The sequence below is a fragment of the Euprymna scolopes genome, chromosome 11 (assembly GCF_053919585.1).
Source record: "Euprymna scolopes isolate OS-2025 chromosome 11, ASM5391958v1, whole genome shotgun sequence".
NCBI classification, from domain to species: Eukaryota; Metazoa; Mollusca; class Cephalopoda; order Sepiida; family Sepiolidae; genus Euprymna; species Euprymna scolopes.
In genome coordinates this window covers 132,671,537-132,689,084 of record NC_136492.1, presented here as the reverse complement: position 1 = coordinate 132,689,084, position 17,548 = coordinate 132,671,537, and positions in this window count along the sequence as shown.

The following is a 17,548-nucleotide window of genomic DNA, read 5'->3' as shown; positions in this document are numbered from 1 at the left end:
GTCCCTCATCCTGCTGAGCAGGTTGACAACAGGACATATTTTTTTGCAAAATAAGTGAGGTGATTACAAGATCAAAATGATTTATAGTTTTTACGGTGCACTTCAAACTCCATCATTCCTTACTTTATAAGTTGAAACATAAATAGACGGAGTCACCTTAGTAGAAAAGGATTTGCAAAAGGGATAGTTACTGAAAAAGTTAAATGTTTTAATATATTGTGAAAACAAGCTGGAAGTTATAGAGAAATTCATTGATGGTGTGATATATTACGACATAGAGAAAAGAGATCGGTACTGCCCATAATAGGGAGAACGTTAAACGTATTTTCTGGGACTAGAAAAGAGGATGAATTAAATTCTCTTAAGAGAATCTTGAAGGTTTCTGAAAAAAAGGTCGTATTGTATTCGCGTAGTTAGAGAAAGATAGTAATACTATGCTAAAAATAACGAGGGAAGAACTAGTCGATAACCGTCACAAAATAAATGAGTTAGTAGAGAGTTTTAAGAAAATGCAAGGGGAACTCGAAAATGTCACTGGAGAATTAATGACCGAGTGATAAAACTGAAAATTGCAGGAGAAAATATCTTCGTTGTTAAACAATCATCAAACAATTGAGGAAAAAGTTGCCAGTATTGTAAGTCTCCATACGAAATTTGCAAGTTAAGTTGTATATGCTTACATTGAACCTTCTCTCTTCCAATATAGTGGAACCTTACACATTAAAAGACCACCTACTAGAAGACTAGGCGAAACTACACATCATCTAAGATTACCAGTGGCTCCCACAGTTCAGCTGTGGTGTTACTATAAGTCATTTGGTTGTCTACCTTTCATCAAAGATTGGGGATTGCTGATTGTTGTGTCGCTTCCGTTATTAGATTCTAAGAGCATATATTAAGTCTATCACATTACAAAATTTACCGAACTGCTATCCACTTAAGAGACAAGGATTGGGAACTGTCGAAAAATACAAAATAGATTCCGAAAATATTGTTCTTGACCAAGCTAGAGAAAAGTTTATATCGCTTACCTTTCCAGAAGCAGAAAAATGTAAACCCGATCTACTCAGAACCTGCGTGTTTTATAGACTGATATATACATTCAGCAATCACTATTTATGTGTAATGAATTTTTTCAAGGATAACAGAGATAAGATGGCAGCATTGTCAAATAGACACCCTCCTAGATCTAATGCTGCTAATAGGATAACAGATGGAATATGGGTGATAACGAGATATGAGTCGGTATGTAGCAGAAAACCTCAACAAACAATACGGTATGTACCGGAAAACATCAACAAACAATCAAATATCCCCTCCGTTGACAACTCTGCAGGTGCCAATGGGTTGTGGGCCTGTGGCGGCTCTATAACCACTTCCTCCCTATTGCCAAGGTCAGGAAAATGTTGAGACCAGCGATCCCTTTTTCCATTGATTAATACAACACTTACAAGTAGATTGAACCTATAGGAACTCTAATAGCAAGATTTCCAAACATAACTATGCAAGCAATCCCTAATGTATTAAGTCCTCTAAAGGAAATACCTTCAAGGGAATTGATATATAAACTAGTCGTACTTAGACAAGGAAATTCCCCAACAGAAAGTAAGCAGGTGAGTAGTACTTCCTGTTTTTTTATATAATAGCTATTAGCTAAATAATTGTATCAGTTTCGTTAACATCACTCCTGGTTTTTTGTGTAAGTGGTTAAGTAAGCAGAAGAGAAATGAACCAACTAAACTGCACAAGAATGTTGGGCGTTCAGGAATGGTTGTTACCGATTAACAGCAGAGACCGCCAGAACAACAATTCGAACTTAGATCAATAGGTGATATACACACTCTACTGACCAGAAATATCATAAAGGAACGATTGCAATTAACATCGGTGGAAATACTTTCGATGAAATGATCAGAATTACTTAGAACAATCGATTATAAATTTTCCTACAAATGCATGGAAAAAGTCTCTGCAATTAACATTTATTATTATTATTATTATTATTATTATTATTATTATTATTATTATTATTATTATTATTATTATTAACAAAAAATTGAAAAAAATATATATTCTCTTCATAATGTCAAAAAAAGAAAAACACAAAAAAATGCCTTTTTTACAGGATGGTCATTTGATTTTTTTTTTATATGGACATATTCAAAACTTAACTATATACTCACTCTTTCTCATTTTTTGTTAGATGTATGTTACCGTAATACATGTTTTACCGACATTTATCACTTGATTAAATGTCGGTAAGTAGGGGAGGAGTATGACACTTTTAATTAAGTATTAATTAATCAAAAAGATGGTGAAGTTAATTAAATAATAATTAAATTATGATAATAATTGTTTGACTGGATAGTATTTAATTCGTTTGGGTAGCCCCCATTTTTTAAGAACCAAGTGTAATAAACTGCCATGGAGTCCAAAAAGATGGCGCCCCGAGAGAGAACAGGATTTTCCTATGAAACTCTCAATAAACCAAGAAAATATATGTAGGTGCATTGACCTTTCACAATTATGAACAAATTGTATGAGTAAAATAAATTCGTTTTGGGAATCAAACATTTATAGTGCAAAGAGAGGGTGACTGGAGCAATGAGCTATAAAACTAAAACCATGTTCAGGTGGTTGCACTTGCTGGAAAATAATAATTTTCACAATTATATACAAAAATATATTTCTAAGTTGGCAATCATTGTAGGCCGTCCTAACTTGGAATTGAGCACAGGTTGGCACAAAAACTGGGCGACTATACATCGTTCATCAATCAATCACAGAATTGCTCCGTATAGCCCCTCCATATGAGTGCAAATTATTTGCCGATTATGCAAAACCAATCAGAGGCTAACCAAGGTGATCGTTACGACGATAGCCTTTAGTCGGACATGCCTATTGACTGAGTGTTCAAAAATTCGATCCAATACATAGAGGATATCCAAAGCGAAAAATTGAGTTGTTCCTTTATAGACGACGCGTAAAGAATCAACTCCGTTGCCACCCCGTTGCACATACTTAACGCGGCCTAATTGCAGTTAAGATTTTCGAAGAAAACTGTATTTCGCCATTTTCCACAATCACATAAATTCCGTGGTGTTTTTAAAGATTGTTGTATCAAGCGTTGCTATTGTTTATAACATGCGCTTTCTAGCATTTCCTTTTGGTTGCTTTAAAACTTTCGTCCCTCCTGCAACAAATTCAACCTTCCTCGACTTTTTTTTTCGGATCTTAAGAAACCACCGGGCAACTCGGGTTCGTGAATATATCTCACCACATTTATAAATACCCTTCCTGATAAAAGTGTATATTAAATGGGCATAATCGCTGATGACATCATGCTTCATAGCAGCCAGAAGGGAAATGAATGGACACATATCCAAGGAAATTGGAGAAAGTTGGCCTCTCTCTGCAGTGTTTGAGAGTTACTTACACCTGGGTGTTATACCTCTACAATACAACCATTCGACAATGCATAGAGTAGTGTAGTCTAATTTGAGAGGTGTATCTGCTACTTGTGTTACGTTGTCGTATCATAAAATGAGCGTTTGTTGTATATTGGTTGAAATTGGAATGGAGATGATATAGTAAAAAGTGTCTATTTATAAAAGATTGAGTGTTTGATTATCTTATCAGAGTTAATGTCGGTGTGTGTGTGATCACGTATTTGAACATACCTTCTGCCATTTCGTTGGTCCATCTGGAAATTCTCGTCTGGGGGGCACTTGATACCTGTTTTTGGGGACGAAGATTTATTTCACACCAAGACAAGGAATCAGTTCTATAGTTTTTTTATTCACCTTCAATTTTGTTCACAGAAACTTGGAACGTGAATTTGGTCTGTATTTTCTTTTACTAGGTCTTATTTCTACCACGTCAGCGTTCGTTCCCCACTCCAGCGTAGGGGAGGAGACAACGGCGAAGCCGTCCGCTCTCGTCCAAGTCGCAAGATCATCTACTCGATTCAGCTAACCTGATCACATGACTCACCCGCAATCAAATCAGCTCATGTTGACTTTCGGTCAACGTGTCTATACTACAACTCAACTCTTCCTTCCTTCTCTCTCTCTCTCTCTCTCTCTTTCTGCATTCTCTAACATTCCTTTCCCCATTATTTATAAAAACGTATGACGTAGACATACATTTTTTTACTACCCACTTTTACTAAGGGAATCCATAGGTCACCCCACTGGCAAAGGAACTGCCATACCATTTTTCAATAAATCATATTTTATATCACAAATAATACCATGTGGCGCGAATTCTTGCACCCTCGAAGGTCAACAACTATCTGTGACCCCATGGCCTCCATCTCGAATCTTAGGATCATGCAAAAATCACTATATCTCTTGTCACGCTATAACGCGTTTCCACAAGCACATGCCTCACACGAGATAAAAGATTTTTCTTATAACATTACGAGAGCATTGTCCTATGTCTCCCGCCGTATTACGCATCCGGAGAAAAATCCCACGAAAAAACGATACAAAAAAATCTACAACTATTTCGAACATTAGAATAAATATCGACTGAACTTTTCACTCTTTCAAACATAAGTACTAGTTGACCCCTTATTCAACCCAATAGTGTGTTTTTCTACACTGCTTAAATCTTATTTCTTTCTCCTTTTTCCTATTTTAGCATTATCATTACTATCATTATTAATTAACTACCAACCTGTTGTTTCTTATACATTAAGCATTATCTCAATAAACCCCACAAGGAAAAAAATTCATACCTCCTCCAGTCTTCTAAAAAAATGTACATGTCCAAGAACAAGAAAAAAACTGCACAATTCTGATGTGAGAAAACATCAATCGCCTGAAAATAAAAATTAAAAACAATTCTTATAATCATTCACAAAGTTTCATCTCACCAATACAAATTACAAATAACAAAACATAGATTCGTGTAAATCACAAATTTTTCCAGGTCAGCAAATTCCGAGGTCGGTTAGATCACCTTTTTCCACCTCACAGAATCTCAAAAATAAAAAAAATAACAAATCACAGTCGTTTACAAAAAATACATAGACATTTACAATTAAAATATATAGTCGTTTCCAAAAACAAAAAAAAGAAACGACTCACTTATAACTTTAAGAGAATTCTTCATAAAACAAAATTCAACACAAAAAACAATCGACGGAAACTAAAATGGTCCATGTTACCCAACACTGGGGTTTTCTGAAAAAGAAAAAAAAAACTATCACCTTTTACTTATCCGAGTGATTTTTATTATGACCTCTTCTGCCATGTTCTCTTCTGCCACGTATGCCACGTTAGGGGAACTCCATTTCCTCCCTGATGTTGGAGAGAAATATTTTTCGCTCTGCTATATTGGAACAACTTTTCTTCCAGGTCGGTAACCGTGACATCCTTTTAAGGCTTATAGCCCAGCGAAAAATATCGGGACGTCCAGCTATTGGTTTTTCCATGTTGATCCTACTCAAAATCACAGAATCCCATCACCCAATGACAACACTTGTGTTTTCTCTTTTTTTCTTAATCTAAAATACATACATTTTAACATTTCATAAAACAGTTTGCATCGATTTACATAACAATGAATAACATGTTCCCCCACCAGAAAAAAAATTCCTAAGAAAAAAAAACATAAAATTATAGAAAAAAATCAACTGTCCCTTGTTTCTTAACAAAAAAACTCACAGTGTTTTTTCCTAAAAGTACGCAAAGCTTTAACAATTTAACCACATTTTAACTGTATATAATTATTTAACCTATAAAGTCATAACAAGTATTTGATTGACGTATTTTTCGCAACTGTGACACGTATCTCCATTCACACTCTGTTACTAAAGTTTATATTTCTTTTCTATTTCTTTTTTTCTGTTTTACATATTGACTGCAATTCAAAATCAACAATTTATTATCAGTATGTCGATTGATATATCTGTCTTTTTAAATTTTCTCTGTTTTTTTCGTATTTCTCTTAATTTAGCATTATATATAAGTATACCTTATTTTAATATGTATTTTTTTCTGTTGCGTCAGTATATTTTTTTCACGGCTGTTCAATGAAAGGCCCCTACGTTGTATTTTTCTTTAATTTTCTTTATATTGTCCTTTTTTATGTGTAGTGTACATATTTTTCGTTTCGTTGATTTTATATAACATTTTTTTATGGTAACTACCACGTTCGGGGTTTTTTTCCACACTCTTTCTGAGTGTTCTGGTTAAAGAACGGCATACAATGAGCGTTTGAATAAATATACGGCGCAGACATATGTTTTCCATGTCTCCCGTCTTAAATAATTAAGTCGGCCGGACACTTTTTCACGGCCCATATGGCATCATTCAGGGATGTGGGTAAAGTAACCTCATGTTCGTTAACAGCTCTCATTCAGCAATCTCATGCCAATTCCAATATCAAGGCGCTTCCAGCCTTCTCTCCAAAAAAAAATTTGCCGACATCTCATCCGACAGATTTCTGACTTCTAAAGTTCTTTCGTACCAGCGAAATTTATTATGTCTTTTTTTTTTCCTCTCCTACTTCAGATCCACTACATAGTGGCCACGTTACCACTACACGTCCGCTCTTTAGTTGGAAGTTATGTTACTCCCAAGATTGAGCATTTTCAATCAGCCGAATGTCACAAGTGGCCCTATCTGCAAGCTTAATCTATGTGGGTCCATTCTATCGCGCACCCTCGTTTCAGCTACAACAAACCTTTTAAGTCCATAGGGCTGCAGTACTCCTATCTTTATTGTATGCGAAGAATATGCTCTTTCAATCGTAACACCGGTCAGCTTAATCAAGCTACACACATACGGTGAAAATAGCATTTTTCATATTCGAAAACCCTATTGAAAACCCCCTTGCAAAGTTCTGGTAATCCCTTCCAAAAATAGTTAACCGCCTACGTAAATTTAATCCTGTCCCCTTTTTAAAATTTTTATTTGACTAGACCGCTATTTTATCTTAATCTAATCTTCTGATTGTTCTCTTTATTTTTTTTTAAATTACTATTTTACAGACCCCTAGAAAACAACAATTATACATTATATAATACAATATCAAATCATTAATACACATTTTTCTAACAATGAACATTAACTTTGAGGTAATTACATAAAACGATCTCCTTCACTCCTTAAAAAAATATGGTAAAAAATACCGTTCAAACTGTTTACGATTTACAGAAACAACCCATTGCTTCTTACCTTAAAAAGAGCTTAACTTTTTGTTTTCTTTTTTTTCTTTTTTTGACCAGTTCAAAACACGCGATGGCCATTTCCTCTATACACTTCTGCAACGGTGTAAATATTTCAAATTATGATTGACACATTTCCAAACAATTTCATTTGTGCCTGTCCCCATTACATTTTCTTACTGTCTCATAGGTTCATCGCTTCAAACAGAATAACGTAATTCTGTTTTTCGCTGCTAATTTTTACATTAATGATATTTTTCTTCGGTTCATAACGAGCTAATTCCTGATACGATGAACATTTTTAACTATTTTCTATATATAAAGTGTGTCTGTATGTCTTTCTTTTCTTTCTTCGTGAAACGGTTGTACGTGTGTATTGCCTTTTTTTCTATTGTTCTTTCTTTTTTTCCAGACATTTTATTGTGTTTTATGTGTTTTTCTAGTCTTTTTTTCTAGACGTGTAATGTCATTAAAATTTCAGGATTTACTTCCACGTTGTATTTTCCAATGCAGGTTTGGTATAGCATCGTCGATGCGAACTGGACACCAAATGAGTGTTTGTTACGTTGACGTATCATAAAATGAGCGTTTGTTGTATATCGGTTGAAATTGGAAGGGAGATGCTATATTAAAACGTGTCTATAATAAAAAATATAAAAAAAATAAAAGATAAAAAATTAAAATAAAAAATTAAAATAAAAGATTGAGTGTTTAATTATCTTAACAGAATTAATTTAGTTGTGTGCGTGGTCATGTATTTGAACATATATTCTACTATATCGTTGATCAATCTGGAAATTCTCGTCTGGGAGGGAGACTTGATACCGGTTTTTGGGGACGAAGGTTTATTTCACACCCAGACAAGAAATTAGTTCTATAGTTTTTTTATTCACCTTCCAGTTTGTTCACAGAAGGTTGGAAAGTGAATTTGGCCTATGTTTTCTTCGTCTAGGTCTTATTTCTACCAGGTAAGCGTTCGTTCCTCACCCCTAGCGCAGGGAGGAGACAAAGGCGAAGCCGTCCGCTCTCGTCCAATTCACAACCAAATTTCCTCGATTCAGCTAACCTGATCACATAACTCACACGCAATCAAATCAGCTGCTCTTTACTTCCGGTCAACGTGTATATAATAAAACTCACCTCTTCTATCTCTGTCTCTCTCTCTCTTTCCATTCTCGAACACTAGTTTCTCGCTCAAAAGTGTGTCGCCCACCTAATAGGTTCCGAACCGTCAACTGATCTAGAAACGCTGTCCCATAGTAAACATGTTACATCCATATGCCTGTTTCAAAAGTAATATAATGGTGTATGCTGTAACAGACTAGAACCCATTGCCCCGCTCTACGTAAATCTCTAATATAAACCTGACAATCAGCAAAGAAGAAACCAATACACAGTATGAACCCTCGAATGTCAGAAAGTCATTCTAATCTATTAGTTTGTTCGTTATATCTGGTAGACATTGAAATTCTCTTCCGGGTTTCCGCTTCCTGAAATTGTACTTACATCCGGAACTTCAAGTATAATGTAACCATACATCTTGCTGTAAAACTCCCTGGAAAGTATCCCAGAAACCTATGTCCCTTATATTAGCCTTTTTACATCAAACTGGTCGGGTGCATGATTAAGAGTGAAAATGTAATAAAACAATGTTATCAGTGACCATATTTAGTGTTACTCAAAGCAGTTACTCGACCATTGGAATAGAGGAATTGAAAAGTGGGTTAAGGTGGCTTTTATAAAGTGGAATTTTCAGGTGCGAGGAAAAAATCTGGAAAATAGCTTGTAAAAGTCGGTTAAATTAAAGATAGTTGAGACCCAGATTCCTTAGTTGTAGATAGTATTGTAAAATCGAGAATCACGGCTAAAAAAGCATTTTGTAGACATACACAAAAAGCGAACACAGCGGAGTGTACTCGCCGTTGCCTGTGTGTTTACAGGTGCGTGTGCTCGGTGGCGTGTTAATCAAAACATAAGAATAATCGAAGTAATTATTTTAAAACTTTAAAAAATCGAAAAAACAAAAAAAACTAATTTAAGGCTAATGGTAAATGTAAAAATTGGAAACACACACAAACGCGAAAAAGAAAAAAGAAAAACGAAGGTTAAAACCTCTTTAAAAATCTGAAAAAAAAAAACAAAACAAAAAACACGTGAAAATGGCTTAAATAATCTCGGGGTTATTTGGAGGTGTTCGTGTGCTCGGGCGAGGATCAGGGCTGTAAATCATAACATAAGAATAAGCGAAGTATATATACCGAAAAAAGGACAAAACCTAACATAGTACAAACGACCGATGTTAAATGTAAAAATGGGGGGGGGGAAGAAAACACGAAACAGAAAAACGAACGTAAAAACTTAGTTAAGAAGTCTGAAAAAATACCCCCCCGAGAAACACGCGTGAAAAATTGCTTTAATAACCCTGTAATATATATTAAATTTAAAACATCGAAAAATAATACATTTCACATAACGATTCGAAACCAAAACCTTTAGATAACAACGCCCCACTCTAAGCAAATGAACGAAGACGACGTCGACGAAATTGTGTCTGTTATTTTAATCTTCTCTATATAAATAAAATGAATTTCTTTTTCCAGTCTGATTTTAACATTAAGAGGATTAAAAATCAAGATATTTCATGCTAATATAATATGCACAAACGGCAGAACAATATCTGAGGTGTGTTATAGGTTTATTATTTCTCAAATTCCTCGATAATCTTGGATTTCTATACTTTTTCTGCTGAGAAGTCACGGCCAAAATCGGTTAATATCAATGGAAGTGGTAAAATATTTTCTCTCTAATAAATTCCTCCTCCCCCTGCCACCACTAAACACCGTTTGTGGATAGTTCACAAGGAACAGTTGAGAAGAAAACACCGGTTTGGCTTCGTAGTTCTTTCATTTGAAGTTATTTAAAATCACTAAACTAAGCTGCAGTGCTCTGTGGCGTAGTGATTAGCGTGCTGGACAATTAACATTATATTTTCACGTTCGCGCCGACCTACCGTAGTCGTTTTTTTTTCCTAAACAACTGGAATGCACTTTTCTTGGTGGCCGAACTGTTAACGTTGCAGATGTTTTTTTTTTCACACTTTATTTTCCTACTTTTACTCATGACTCCGGATTTGATCCTTCCTACTTACCTACCATAACATTTTTAAAACTCCCCCCCGTCCCGGAAACAAACACTCGGGCAACGCCGGGTACCCGCGCTAGTATTCAAAATAAATCATGCTCCAACGTCGAATGACGCATGCGTAGAAACTAACTTGTCATGACCCCTTCCTCTAGAAAACTGATGATTTTTCTATGAAGAAATTAATGGGTTTGTCCAATTTTTCGATATTTGTCGGGTGACGGTTGGAGGTTTAAAATGATTCCGATCTCGTGATAATCCTCTCTTTCTCTTACCACCAAGGCTCCCAGAATTTTAAGACAACTAAAACAATGTTTATAATGTAGATCAAACGTTTTTGCGAAACATACAAACATAAAAACATACATAAAACATACACATATTTTCGCTTTCATATTTATAGACTACTACAAAATTGCTTAATTGAGAAGATCACATTTTATATAGTCATTATTCACATATTCAGTATGAAACGATAAAAAATGAAAAGAATTAAAACCATCCAAAAATATGGGAAAGTTCCACCTAATAATGCCCTCGTCGACAAAGCGCCGATATTATTATATGAAAGTTGTAAGAAAATATTTTGTGTTTTAGTTCAATTTGGGCGACGGGAATTTCATAGGATGCCTTGCAACAAATAACCTACACTTTCGGCTACATTTCGGCAAAGATAAAAAAATGAATAAAACATTTACTGGATGTGTATTCAAATCGTGATGCTTAATATTTTGACCGTATTTTATATTATGAGTATTCAAAGGTATTAAATAAAGTAATATTACGTATATTCTGTTAGTCACAATCTAACGTTTCAGCAAGTGTCCACATATTAAAATCAGATATAACTCAATTAATTTGACACAGTAAGATTCAGATCAATTTTCCTGCTTATTTCCGAAAATCCAGAACTTTTTTCTAATTCATAAGAGTTGCCATCTTTTCCTTGTTTTATTTTATTATTCACATAGAATTGTAACTTTTTAGGCATTTCACGGATATGACGAGAAGGGTTTCTAGCGAAACTTTAACGGATGCAATAACATCAGTATTTTTTTTTTGCTACCAGGTGTTCAATTTTAATTATTAATCAGGGATAACTCATGTGTTACGCAAAATAGAAAGATGGCGTGGCTCTCCAATATGAATATATTATCATTTACAGTAAATTACAAGTTTCTGCCACCGAAAAACTGTTTCAGAGAACTTTTTACTAACAGGTCGTTTTTATGTCGTAGTCTGTAACTTCGCGCATACTTAAATACATACATGAAACAATTTCACATACTTCGACATGTATTGTATAACGTGTTAAAAAATTTTCTTACCACCAAGGCTCCCATAATTTTAAGACAACTAAAACAATGTTTATAATGTAGATCATTAGACTTTCCAAATTAGTACATACATACATCGTCTTGGTTAAGGGTTAGGCAGCCATTGCTTCATCGTAAATTTCAATATTACTGGGGGGTTTCCTTCGTCACTATTGGCACCAAAATTGTAAGAAAAACTATGACATTTTTACCAATGACCTCGTAGGATTTTCACTTTAAAGCATAAATACATTGACACAGTTAGTGATTAGACACCCCTTGCTTCATTATCAAATTCCACATTACTGTGTTTTATTTATTTTCCTTCTACCGACACAACTTTTTTTTTGAAAAATACTTCATTTTCTGAAGATTACTCACTAGGTTTGACAAACAAATAACAAATGTTTTAAATTTAGTGATTAGGCAATCCTTGCTTCACTACAAAAATCCACATTACTGTATTCTATTCCTCCCGACTACGGATGCAATATTTTCAAGTGAAATAATATCATTTTTTTAACATAACTGAGCAGGTTTTCCAAGTATAGAAATGCATTTACACGGATTGTGATTAGGCAACTTTTAGTTTACCACGAATTTAAATATTAATGTAGATATTGCCTCCCACACACAAACAACATATTAGTAAGAGAAAATATGTCTTTTCCGGAATATGATTTCACAGATTTTCAATATTTTTGGAATATGACATTGTGGGGCATTGATTTGTAACGCCAAAACGGGCATTACTCTCAACCCCAAAAGTGAAATCACGAGCTTGTTTAAAATTAAAATAATCATGCTTCCGTCTCCTCCCCACTACACTCATCTCATAATTCCCGGATGATAACATAAAACTCAAAAATATAGGAATAACCCCCCTACAGAAACAGGCCTAGAAAACTTTCATAGGAAAGCAATAAAATATATGAATTAATCTAATTTTGATATCGTAAATTGTTTCAGTCATATCCGGAATTGACTTCACAAATAACGTAATTTGGAGATTGAAAATTGTTTAAGCCATTTCTGTTACACACTTTACATTCTACCACCCTCGTTTAATCCAAGCGACGCTGCGTATTCTGCTACTACATATAAGACCAAGACAAATTTGCTTAACTTTGGTTAATCTACATAAAGCATTTGGTATTCCCAACTAGTCACCCATCTGATAATGACCAGACTACAAGTTGTTTAACTTCATTCATCTACATAAAATATTTTTTATTCCCCAATAGTCACCCATCTGATAATAGGCAGATCCCATGTTGCTAAACTTTTTTTTTGATCTACATAAAGCATTTGGTATTCCACAGTAGTCACCTATCTTATAATGGCCACGACAACGTTGTTTAACTTTGGTGATCCGCACAAAGTATTTTATATTCCCAAGTAGTTACCCATCTGATAATGACCAAGTCTATGTTGCTTAACTTAGTTCATCTACATAAAGCATTTGGTATTCCCAAGTAGTCACCCATCTGATAATGGCCAGACTCCATGTTGCTTAATTTTAGTGATTTATAAAAATAATTTGGTATTCCCAAGTAGTCACACATCTCATAATGCTCCAGCCAACGCTGCTTTACTTGGGTGATTTACATAAAGCATTTGGTATTCCCAAGTAATAACCCATCTCATAATGCGCATGTTCCATGTTGCTTAACTTTAGTGATCTATACAAAGCATTTGGTATTCCAAAGTAGCCACCCATTTGTTAATAACAAAGACAATGTTGCTTAATTTGGTGATCTACATAAGGTATTTTGTATTACCAATTAGTCATCCATCTGTTAATGACCAATACAATGTTGCTTAACTTTGCTGATCTACATAAAACCTTGGCTATTCCCAAGTAGTAACCCATCTGATAATGAGTATGTTACTTAACTTTAGTGATACACATAAACTAATTGATATTCCCAAAGAGGCACCCATCTGATAATGATCAGACTCCAAGTTGCTTAACTTTGGCGATCTACATAAAGCATTTTGTATTCCCAAGTAGTCGCCCAGCTTATAAGGGCACGGCTATATGTTTCTTAACTTTAGGTATATGCATAATGGCCGTACTGAAACAAAACATTATCATTTAGAAAAGCTTTCTATATATGGGAAACGGTTATTTCTTTTTAACAATTCTGCAATTCCACTTACTTGGGTAAATACGGAATACGAACTATGCTGAAATAATAACGTTATTGCTTAGAAGGCAATTGTTTATAGGTGTTATTAAAACGAAGCTGTACTTTTACCTAACAATTTAGTAAACAAAAAAACTGACACGCGAAACACGGAGCTTACTGAAATAATAGCCTTAATATTTAGAATGCTATGCTTAATATGGGGTGGTGTAGTTATTTAAAAAATATTCTGTATTTTCCCCTAAACATTATTAGATAAGAAACGGAATACAGAATATGAACCGTGCTGTAATAATATTTACATATTATACCTATTGTAGAACATTTATTATTGGTTTAAAGTTATAATGATGCTGGGAGTTGTGGTGGGAAAAGAAACATAGTAATGGCGAAATTTCTGTTGAATTAAACCTGTCCTAATCACTAACCAATATAATGTATTTATGCGTTTGTTTGGAAATTCTAATAATTTATTTTCTAATAGTGATCTATTTTTCCTAAATTATGGGAACCTTGGTAGGAAGAGGAATTAGTTCATACATGCTGTACAATACCTGTCGAGAACACGTTGAATTGTTTCATATATATTTACATTGCCCGTGAGAGGGTTAGAAAATTATTTAATATATGTCTTGTACATAGTCCTTTCTAGCAATTGTACAATTATTTAATATTCGTGCTGTTAATTAAGTGTCCTATGGAAGTTAAATTATTTCATGTACAATTTGTGTACTTCCTGCCGTAGGTATTGTAAAATATTCTTTTGCTTGAGATTGCAAATGATATATAGTCATAAAAAATTATTCTCACTTAAGAAAAACTGATGTGTTCAAAGTAAAGTGCACTTTTTCTCATAGTTTTATACGTTTCTGAGCAACGCAGGGCGAGATTGCTAGTAACCAATAAGAGCCTTGGAAAATCTATCTTTTTCTCTGTTAGATATTGCTGATCAACTGACAAATTAAGCCGACATGTGGATTATCTACTATATTGTTTTTTTTTTTATCTTCTCATTATTCATGTTTCTGGAGAGACATCGCATGTTCTGTTGTAGTCGATGCATACCTTAAATATATTAATTTCTTATTATTGCCTCCTTCAGTATACTTTCTCTGTGTACAGCAGATAATGTTTTCCATTTTCGATTTTGTAATTAACATAATCATTATTATTATTATTATTATTATTATTACTATTATTATTACTACTACTACCATTGTTATTATTATTACTATTGTTATTATTATTATCATTGTTATTGTTATTTAAAATAATGTTATTGTTTTTATTATTATTAAATATAATAATTGAATTATTATTATTATTCATATCATTATTATTATTATTATTATTATTATTGTTATTATTATTTTTGTTATCATTATTATTATTATTATTATTATTATTATTATTATTATTTCAGTCATTTAGAACTCTCTAAAAGTTTTGCAATCAGGAGATGCTTACTTAGAAAAATCCGAATGTTTTCCCAGAGGGTGGTGGAAGACAGTAATCATCAACTAATTAAATCACCTTTTTGAAATACAGTTCCATTAACGCTAAAAATTATCGCTACTATTAAAAAACATGACAATTGCCAGACAACAATGAATTAAACATGCACCACCTGCAATGCTATATTATGATGTTGTTATTTCATCTTTATTTCGAGTTTTATGTAAAGTGTCGCTATTTTTTGGAGTTATTTCTATGTTGTTATTGTATGTATGTGAGGATGTACCTCGGTGGGCACTTTCTATTAATCAGCAATCAGATAAAATTTACCATTAACTTCAAGAGAAACTTAAGTTCTTAAAATTCTTGCATCTAGGATATGAATAGGTGCACGCAGAGTCACACACGTAGAGGCCTGTGCCTCCACGGTCAGTTCTTACAAATTCTCATCACTTGATCTTAGTACAAGCCCTATAGCTTTTCTCCAATCTCAATTCCGTGCCATCATTACGGTTGTAAAAAGGTATAGGGCTATACTTTGGATGCAATTCCATTTCCAGATGCGTAGCCATTCATAGCTATCTTTTTTTGTATACTTTTTGGCATACCATCCCTATATCCTTTTGCATTTCCAATGCTTTTTTTTATTCTTGTTAATTAATATTTTTACTTACAGTCTTATTTTAAACTTACATTCATGATAGTATTGTCTTTTTTAGTAGCAGGTCGCTTCCTGCTGGGTTTTAGGTATTTGGGTTTTGGGGCTTATGAGTTGCCTCTTGGTCCTCCATCGGTTTTATATTACATAGAGAGTGCTACAGCCTCTCTGATAAAACAGTTAGAGTATTATAAAGTTCTAAAATGTTCATACCTTCACTATTAAATTTTTCTTGGTTCATTCTTTGGCGTGTTGGCAAAGATTTGGCAGTTTTTGATATTTATATTTATAATAGTGTGTGCATGAGGCAGCTTTTTCCCCTTGGGATCCCTGTTATACCGTGCTTTTGAGTCAGCACGTGAGGCAGCCTTCTTTTTTTCTGGTTCTTTGTTATGAAGAGCACGTGAGGCAGCGTTTTCCCTCGGAACACCTGTCATACCGTGCTTTAGAGTCAGCATGTGAGGCAGCCTTCTTTTTTTCTGGTTCTTTGTTATAAAGAGCACGTGAGGCAGCTTTTTTCCCTCGGAATCCCTGTTATACCGTGATTTTGAGTCAGCACGTGAGGCAGCCTTCTTTTTTTCTGGTTCTTTGTTATAAAGAGCACGTGAGGCAGCCTTCTTTTTTCTGGTTCTTTGTTATAAAGAGCACGTGAGGCAGAATCCCTGTAATACCGTGCTTTTGAGTCAGCACGTGAGGCAGCCTTCTTTGCCTCAGGATTTGCATGATACTTAATTTTTATTATTTCAGCATTTTTCTGATAGTATTCTTTTTGTTTTTGTTTTTTTTCACAGTCTATATTTCTCTGAGCTTTTTTACTACGTGCTGACTTTGGCATTTTTTATTAAATGTAAACATATAACACTTATGTGTATCTTACTATAATATCACTTATCTTATATCAAGACAACTCTCGTAGAATTGAGATACTGCCCCTCTACCAATAGTTAAAGTGTGGAACAATATATACACCAATAGTGTAGTTGTTATCTTTATATGAAGTCCTAATCAGTGACAGTGTGAGGTTACTTGGTTAATTTATTGTAGGTGATTTTAGAAAACTTACTTGTTTTTATTAGTAGATTGTGTATAGTAGCCACACTATCTAGTTATTTTTGTGGCTAGGGCTTGGATTTTGATTCTTTTGGTCAGCTTCCAGTGAGTTCTTAGAAGATGAATTTCTTGCAGTTTCTTTTGCGGTAAATTTAACTTATTTCCTTTGGCGTTTGGTGAGTTCTTAGAAGAACTGGTCTGATCTAATTTTCTTAGCGAGCGAAGAGATTCAGCTGCATTTAACAATGGTTGTTATAGTGTATTTTTGCGCATGCGTGAGAATTTCAAGTTTCCTCCTTATTTTTCAATAGTTTGACAGTAGTCATGTGTCTTTCTGCCAAGAGCGACAGAAGTCAGTGTTAGCCGTTATCGTCTAGAGGTTAGAACCCTCACGTTGTGGCCGTGCTAACCTAGGTTCGAATCCTGGTCACAGCATTGACATTTTGTACATATTTTACAGTGCAAAATCTGAAGAATTATTTGTTTTTATAACATTGTTTTTTGACGTCGTACTTGCTGATAAGTTACTCTTATAACAATTTTGATCAACTGAGATAGAGATTTCGTGGTTTCATTAACGCTGGTGGGTTACTGTTTAAAG